Source organism: Gorilla gorilla, chromosome X (genome assembly GCF_029281585.2).
Source record: "Gorilla gorilla gorilla isolate KB3781 chromosome X, NHGRI_mGorGor1-v2.1_pri, whole genome shotgun sequence".
Taxonomy (NCBI): Eukaryota; Metazoa; Chordata; class Mammalia; order Primates; family Hominidae; genus Gorilla; species Gorilla gorilla.
This window is the reverse complement of record NC_073247.2, coordinates 53,846,183-53,853,376: the sequence shown is the minus strand read 5'-3', so window position 1 is coordinate 53,853,376 and position 7,194 is coordinate 53,846,183.

Sequence of the window (7,194 nt, the reverse complement as noted above, 5' to 3'; positions counted from 1 at the left end):
TCGCCCATCAGGTCTGACAGCATGATTGACACTTTCTCTCCACTGGACAAGTAGTTTTCAAAATAGTGGTGTGTGGACCACCTGGGAAACAATTGCACCAGAGTCACCCAAGGTGCATGTTAATATGACAGGTTCCTGGGTCCCACAGCACACTAGCTAAATCAGAATTTCTGGAGTGGCTCCAGGAATCTGCATTTTCGCCAACTTTCTACTTGTTTCCTATGGACACTAGGAAGATTCAACAGTGGCATGGGCTGCTCTAGAAGGGTAGTGAATACCCATCACTATAGAAGGTCTAGAAGAGGTTGGGCAGCCTAGGACTGATAACACTGGGCATGTGTTTCACTCTCCCACTGCACCTCCTAAATAGTAAAAGAGTAGCATTGTCCCTGGCCCAACAGGCACTCAGTAAAACTTGCTGAAAAGAATGGATAGATTCCGAGATTTGTTCATACAAAATTATGTAAACACATGTAGGTGTTTATTCATTATCTATGTGCTCAATGATTTATACGAACCAATAATTAGCCTGTTTTTTTTTTTTGGACTTGAAATTCTCTTTATGTTCTCAAATAACACAGCTGATTTTAAGTCATTAAATTTCTCCTCTAACACTTTCATAAAAGTCACATTTTTCTGAGTATTACAAAATTCCCATAGAGAGGAATTCCTTAAAGTTAGTTCGTGTGCAGTTGACCTGCAAAAGGGAAAATGGGTCTTGAAATTGAGGAACCACAGTTATAACTACCTTAACTAATTTACAAAACACTCCATGAAAGAGGATGTAAAAAAAATGTAACACAACATAAACGATTTCTTTCATTTGACAAAAGATACCTCTTGTTCCTCTCTATAGTCGGCATGTTTTATCTTTAGCATTTACAAAAGCATCGGCATTTTCAAGAATATTATTCAGATCACCTTGATGCTTTCCCTCCTGGGATCTTCCTTCCCAATCAATAGAAGTGCCAGCAGCAGAAAGAACTGAGAAATCCTTGTCGAGCTGGGAATGCCTTTTCAGAACAAACTGGGAGGATTTCCTGACTTGTTTATCTTTGGGATTTTTAGCAGGTGACCATGAATTCCTCCAAAGATGTACTTTTTGATCTTTTGATATAGTACACAGGCAATCATTTTTACCCCTCTGGGTTTCACAAATTTCAATATCTGCATTTTCTATTGATTTAGATGTTTAAAGGAGATGATAAAAATGCTGTAACCCAGATAATGATCACCTTACTCTTCAAAAATATTGCCCAAGGTACTGCTGATTATCATTACCTCTCTGTATCTGGTCTCTTTCACATCATGGTAGGAAACTATGTATGGTGGGTTGAATGGCTGCCCCTCTCCTGACCCCCTGCACTCCCTCCATCCCCCGCCCCCCTACCCGCAACAAAATAGGTGTCCATTTGGAACCTGAGAATGTGTTCACCTTGAGTCTGTGAATGTGAGGCAGGAGAATAGGGTCTGGAGGCTGGGAACATAAGGCCGATTCATGCTGACTTCCTAGAACTAAATCAAATGGAAACACTTCAGCTATGACAAGAAATATCCTCTCTATTTACGTAGGGCGTACACTGAGTAAATTACTTTGTAACTTTACTTCATCCTCTTCATTTACATAGGGCGTACACCAAGTAACCAGTGGAAACCTCTAGAGGGTATTTAAACCCCAGAAAATTCTGTAAGGGGGGGTTTGAGCCCCTATGCTTGGGCCTGCTCCCACCCTGTGGACCGTATTTTCATTTTCAATATATCTCTGCTTTTGTTGCGTCATTCCTTCCTTGCTTTGTGCGTTTTGTCCAATTCTTTCTTTGTTCAAGATGCCAAGAACCTGTACACCCTCCACTGGTAACAAATATGACTTTATTTTTAGTAAGGAACTTTGCAGTGTAATTAAGTTAAGGATCTTGAGATGAGATCATCCTGGAATATCTGGGTGGGCCCTAAATCCAATGACAAGTGTCCTCATAGGAAGAGAAGATACACATAGAGGAGAAGGTGTTGTGAAGATGGAAGTCAAGACTGATGATACCAGTTGGAGAGCACCAAGGACTACCCGCAGCCACCGGAAGCTAAGAGAGAGGCATAGGACTGTTTCTCCTTCAGACCCTCCAGAAAGACCAAACCTGCCCACACCTTGATTTCAGACTTTTGGCCTCCCACATTGTGAGAGAATAAAATTTTGTTTTTGAAAAAAAAAAAAAAAAGGTCAATTATTAGTAATTTTATATGGGTCAAACTAATGTATATTAACTTGGGTGAGACTTGACATTTGTATAATGTTAAATCATTCTATGCAAGAACATAACATACTTTTCCATTTGTTCAAATCTACTTTTCTGTCTTTTACAAGTGTTTTGTAAATTGCTTAAGGTTTTTCCATGACATTTTATTTTCTTTTTGCTTTTTTAAAAATATATATACGGGGTTTTGCTCTGTTGCCCAGGCTGGAGTGCAGTGGCATAAACATGATCCGCTGTAGCCTTGGCCTGCTGGGCTCAAGAAATCCCCCTACATCAGCATCACGAGTAGCTGGGACCACAGGCATGCACCACCATGCTCGGCCATTAAAAATATTTAAAATTTTAAAATTTTTTTGCAGGCATGGGGTCTTGCTCTGTTGCCTAGACTGGTCTCAAACTCCTGGGCTCAAACAATCCTCCCACCTCAGCCTGCGAAAGTGCTGAGATTACAGATGTGAGCCACTGCACCTGGCCTGCTATTGTTAATGTAGCTTTCTCATTCATTATATCTTCTATTATTTGTATATGTGTGTCTGAATTTGATTTTTATATGTTTATTTCATATCTTTGCTACCTAACTGAATTTTTATCATTCGACTTTTAAAAATAATTCTCTTGGTGTTTTAAATCGATACTATAATATCATCTTCAAACAGAGATTGCTTTATTTCTTCCTTTCCATTTTATGTGTCTCATTATTTTCTTGTGTCTCACTGCACTGGAAAATAGTTCTAATACCATGCTGAATAGTAAAGAAGAGTGTGGGCCTTATTTTTTATTTCAGCAGGAATGGTCCAGTGTTTCCCCATTAAGGAAGATGTTGGCCTTGAAGCTGATGTATTACACTGAGGAAGCATCCATCAAGCCTATGTAATTCAATGTTTTTAGGAATATGTGTTGAACTTTTAAACTACAATTTTAGTATCTTCTGAGACGATCATATAAATATTCTTAGATTTATTGATATACTGAATACCTACTTTGTTATTCCTGAAATAAACCAATTTAGTCATGGCATCCAATTTTTTAAATATGTTGTTAGATTCAATTTGCTTATATTTCATTTAGAATTTCTCTATCAAAATTCATAACTTGGATTGATGTACAGTTATTCTGTTATTCTTAAATCATTATCAGGTTTAGGTATCAATACTTTATGGATTAAATAAAAAATACTTGAAAACTTTTTCTATTCTCTGAAACCTTTTAAGAACCATTGGAATTTTCTAGTCTTTGAAAGATTGGTTGAAATCCCGATTGAAAATATCTGTACCTTTTGCTTTACTGGGGAGTAACCCTTTAATAACTTGCTGTATTTCTTCTGTGGAAGTTGGCTTATTTAAACTTTTTCTCTCTCTTAGGGTGAGACGGTAAATTATATTTTTCTAGAAAATTTTCTAGAAAATTATCTAATTCAATTTACAAATTTCCTTTTCATAGAGTTTTGCAACTCAATCCATTATGATTTTGTTGAAGTTAAATAAAATATAGAGATAAATCTCTAAATTTAAGACATTTTATTTGGGAAGGAAGAATTGCAGTTTGGGGCATATACACAGACTGATCTTTGGTATGTCCGAAGAACAAAGAGAAGGTTGGAAGTTTTATTAGAAATAGAAATATTACATATTGTTTTGAAAGAAAGCTCATTGGCACTTGAGAAGCTTTTGGCATCCGGCAAGCTCTGATTGGTGAGTTGTGGTAGATAAAACTTGTCTTAGAGTCACTACAGGTGGTTTCAGTAAAACTGGTCTTTGGGTTACAGCAGGCCATTTCAGCAGCCAAGCTTGCAGAGAATTACATTCTTGGAGCAATGTAATATGCCTTGAATGCTTTTCCCCCTGGCCCCTCAACTCTGATTTAGTTGAGTATGACAAGAATGACCCAATTGTATAATTAACTTTTATAATTCAAAAAATGATTCCTCTGTTTCAGTGGTTACATCTACCTTGTCTTTCTGTTGCATTTGTGCTTTTTCCTGTTTTCTTTTCACTAGTTCAGATTTTAGTTTTCCATTTCTTAAAGGAACTAGCTTGTTATTTATATATTAGTTGTACTGTTTTTCCTAACTCATAAATTTTACTTTAGTATTTTCTTATTTCTGTTTTGTGGATTGCTTCTTGTTTTTTGAATTGAATGTTTAATTTACTTTTATGCATTCACCTTTATCAATTTTAGTGTTTAAGGGTCTGAATATTTCTATCATCAATGTCATATTTTTAAAATAAATTTTGCATTTTCATTTTATCTCCTCCATTTAACAGAAATTTTAAAAATACCCTGCAAATTTCCCAGCCTGTTTTGCAACCTTCTTGACCATGTGACTCATTCTATCTAATGAACTGTGTGGTATGTTTCACTTTTGGGTGAAGGCAGTGTAGTAGATAGTGTGACTTCTTCATGTTCTCTCTCTCCTCTGAGTAGCTAAAGGTGAAAGACTGCATCATGATTAAAGGAGCCTAGATTCCTGATTTACTGCTTTGAACAAGGGTCAACAAACTTTTTCTATAAAGGGCCAGAGGCCAGATAGTAAATATTTTTGGTTTGTTGGCCACGGTGTCTCTATTGTAACAACTCACCTCTACCATTGTAGCCATAGACAATACATAAATGAATGGGTGTGGCTGTGTTCTAATAAAATTTTATTTATAAAAAAACAGGGGCTGGCCAGATTTGGCCTGTGAGTTTGCTAACCCCTCGTTTAGAGGAGAAAGCTACCCAGGATCAATGTTCAAACTGCATCAGATCATATCAAATATGAGAAAAAACACTTCTATTGTACTGCCACTGAATTTTGTTTGGAATTTTTCTTTTCCTACAACAGATGCTATTATTTTCCCTAGTGGTCAGGAATACTCTGAAAACCAGATTTAGTGATTTACTCAAGAGCTATAGCTAATCCTTGACAAACTTGAGATTTTAACAAGGTCTATAGAATTCTAGAGCTCGTGTTATTCGTGATGTCATGTTGTATTTCTATCTTTACTTTTTCTATTGAAAAAATTTTAGCCAAGAAAGGTTACATATGTCCAAAGTCATGCAGCCAGTTAGAACTTTAGCAGATTATATTATTGTTCAATAATATTTACTCCCTTCTTCTCATCCACAGGAAAAATACATTTTCCCTGATACATTGACTTTGGGCTTGTCCATGCTTTGGCCTTTAAGTGGGACAAGTTATTCTCTATGTCCCTTGTGTTTCAGCTTGACCATGTACCTTGCTTTAGCCAACGATATAATAGTAGACGTGATGCAAGCAGAGATGTGAAATGTGCTTCTACAATTGAGCTCATCTTCCAGTTTCTCTGTCATTGTCCTGGCTAGCTGCTATCCCTTCAGCCTGGACTCTACAGTATCAGAGTTATGCCCTGGCAAAAAGGGATCAAGCCAGGCTGAAGCCACTGATTGAAGCAGAACCACCCAAACAACCCACAGATATGTAAGAGAGAATAAATGATTGTGGTTTTAATTCACTGAGTTTTAAAATGGTTTATTACATATAATAATTTTTGAAAATAGAAAAATCATAAAGGCAGAGACTCCCCAAAACAAGTTTTCTGAATCCTTGCCTAGTTATGTTTTCTATGGAGTCATTTTTGATAGACACTTTTGATAGTGACAGGAGGCAGCTAAATGCCTAGGCAGATAGGGGCAGATACCCAGTGAAGCCCCACCTCCAAGCCAAAGACAATTTAAAGCCTGAAAGCCAAGCTACAACTTAAATCCCCTGATTGGGGTTGAAAACTTGTCCTTCTGTTTGGTGCGTTTTCCTCTGATTAATCCCCACCCTTTGCCTATTTTACATCTACCTACTCTTTTCGAATTGGTTTTCTACACTGTCGTGCCTACCACTGAGTGTTTTCAATTTAACCTTTTCTGCATACTCACAAACCAATCAGCACACACTCCCATCCTGTGCCTATGAAGACCCCAGACTCAGTCAGTAGAGGGGGAGATGACCTGATTTTGGGGAAGAGACAACTTGACTTTGTGGAAGACAACCTGCCCTTCTCTCTTCAGCTCCCCTCTCTGCTGAGAGCCGTTTTCATTGCTCAATAAAATTCCCCACCTTTACCATCCTTCAACTGTCCATGTGACTTCATTCTTCTTGGGGGACCCACCGAGTGCAGGTAACCAGAAAAGGCTGTCACACTGACCCTTTGCCCTCGCCGTAGAGGGCAGCCGCCCCATATGACAAGACAAGGGTCCAACTGAGCTGCCAGCACAACACCATCCATGAACAGCAGATTTAAAGGAGCATTGTAACACCCACTCTGGGTCTTTGGGGTCACAGGCACCATCACTTGGGTGCTGCTGCATTCCCCTTGGGGTGACATGCCTGGTCTGGCCGTGGGCCCTGCACAGAGTTTGCTCCTGTGTCCGCGTTCACAGTGGCTGGCCAGGTCCCGCACTCGCTTGCTCACACCTGGTCTGTGGCCGTAGGCCCTGCGTGGGGCTTGTTCCTGTGTTGGCACCCTGAGGGGCCAGCGGGATCCTGCACTCACTGGCTCATGTGCTCCCTCCCGCAAGGGGTTGAACGCAGCAAGCCAAGTAGACAGGGCACCCCTGCTGTGAGTCTGGCTAAGGGGCTGAGAAAAATCCTGCATCACTTTCACATATCCTTGAATTTAAAATATTTCAGTTATAAGTTCCTTACCCTTACATATACTATACTTTCTCCACTATGATAATGTGTTATGTTGATTTGATTTTCTATACATTTTTACAGCTAGCCACAGTTCACTTTTCTATTATCTAGAAATAAATAAGCAGGGTTGAAAACAAACTAAAACCCACATCCTCTCCCATTTAACTCAGGTGGCATTTAAAGACCCTTGTTTAATCAAAAAAGCAACCAGTTGAAACCAATGATTAAAATGTCAATCTACCGACTAACTATATTCTTAAATGAGAAGAAAATAGCATTTACCTCCCTTCTCTGTCT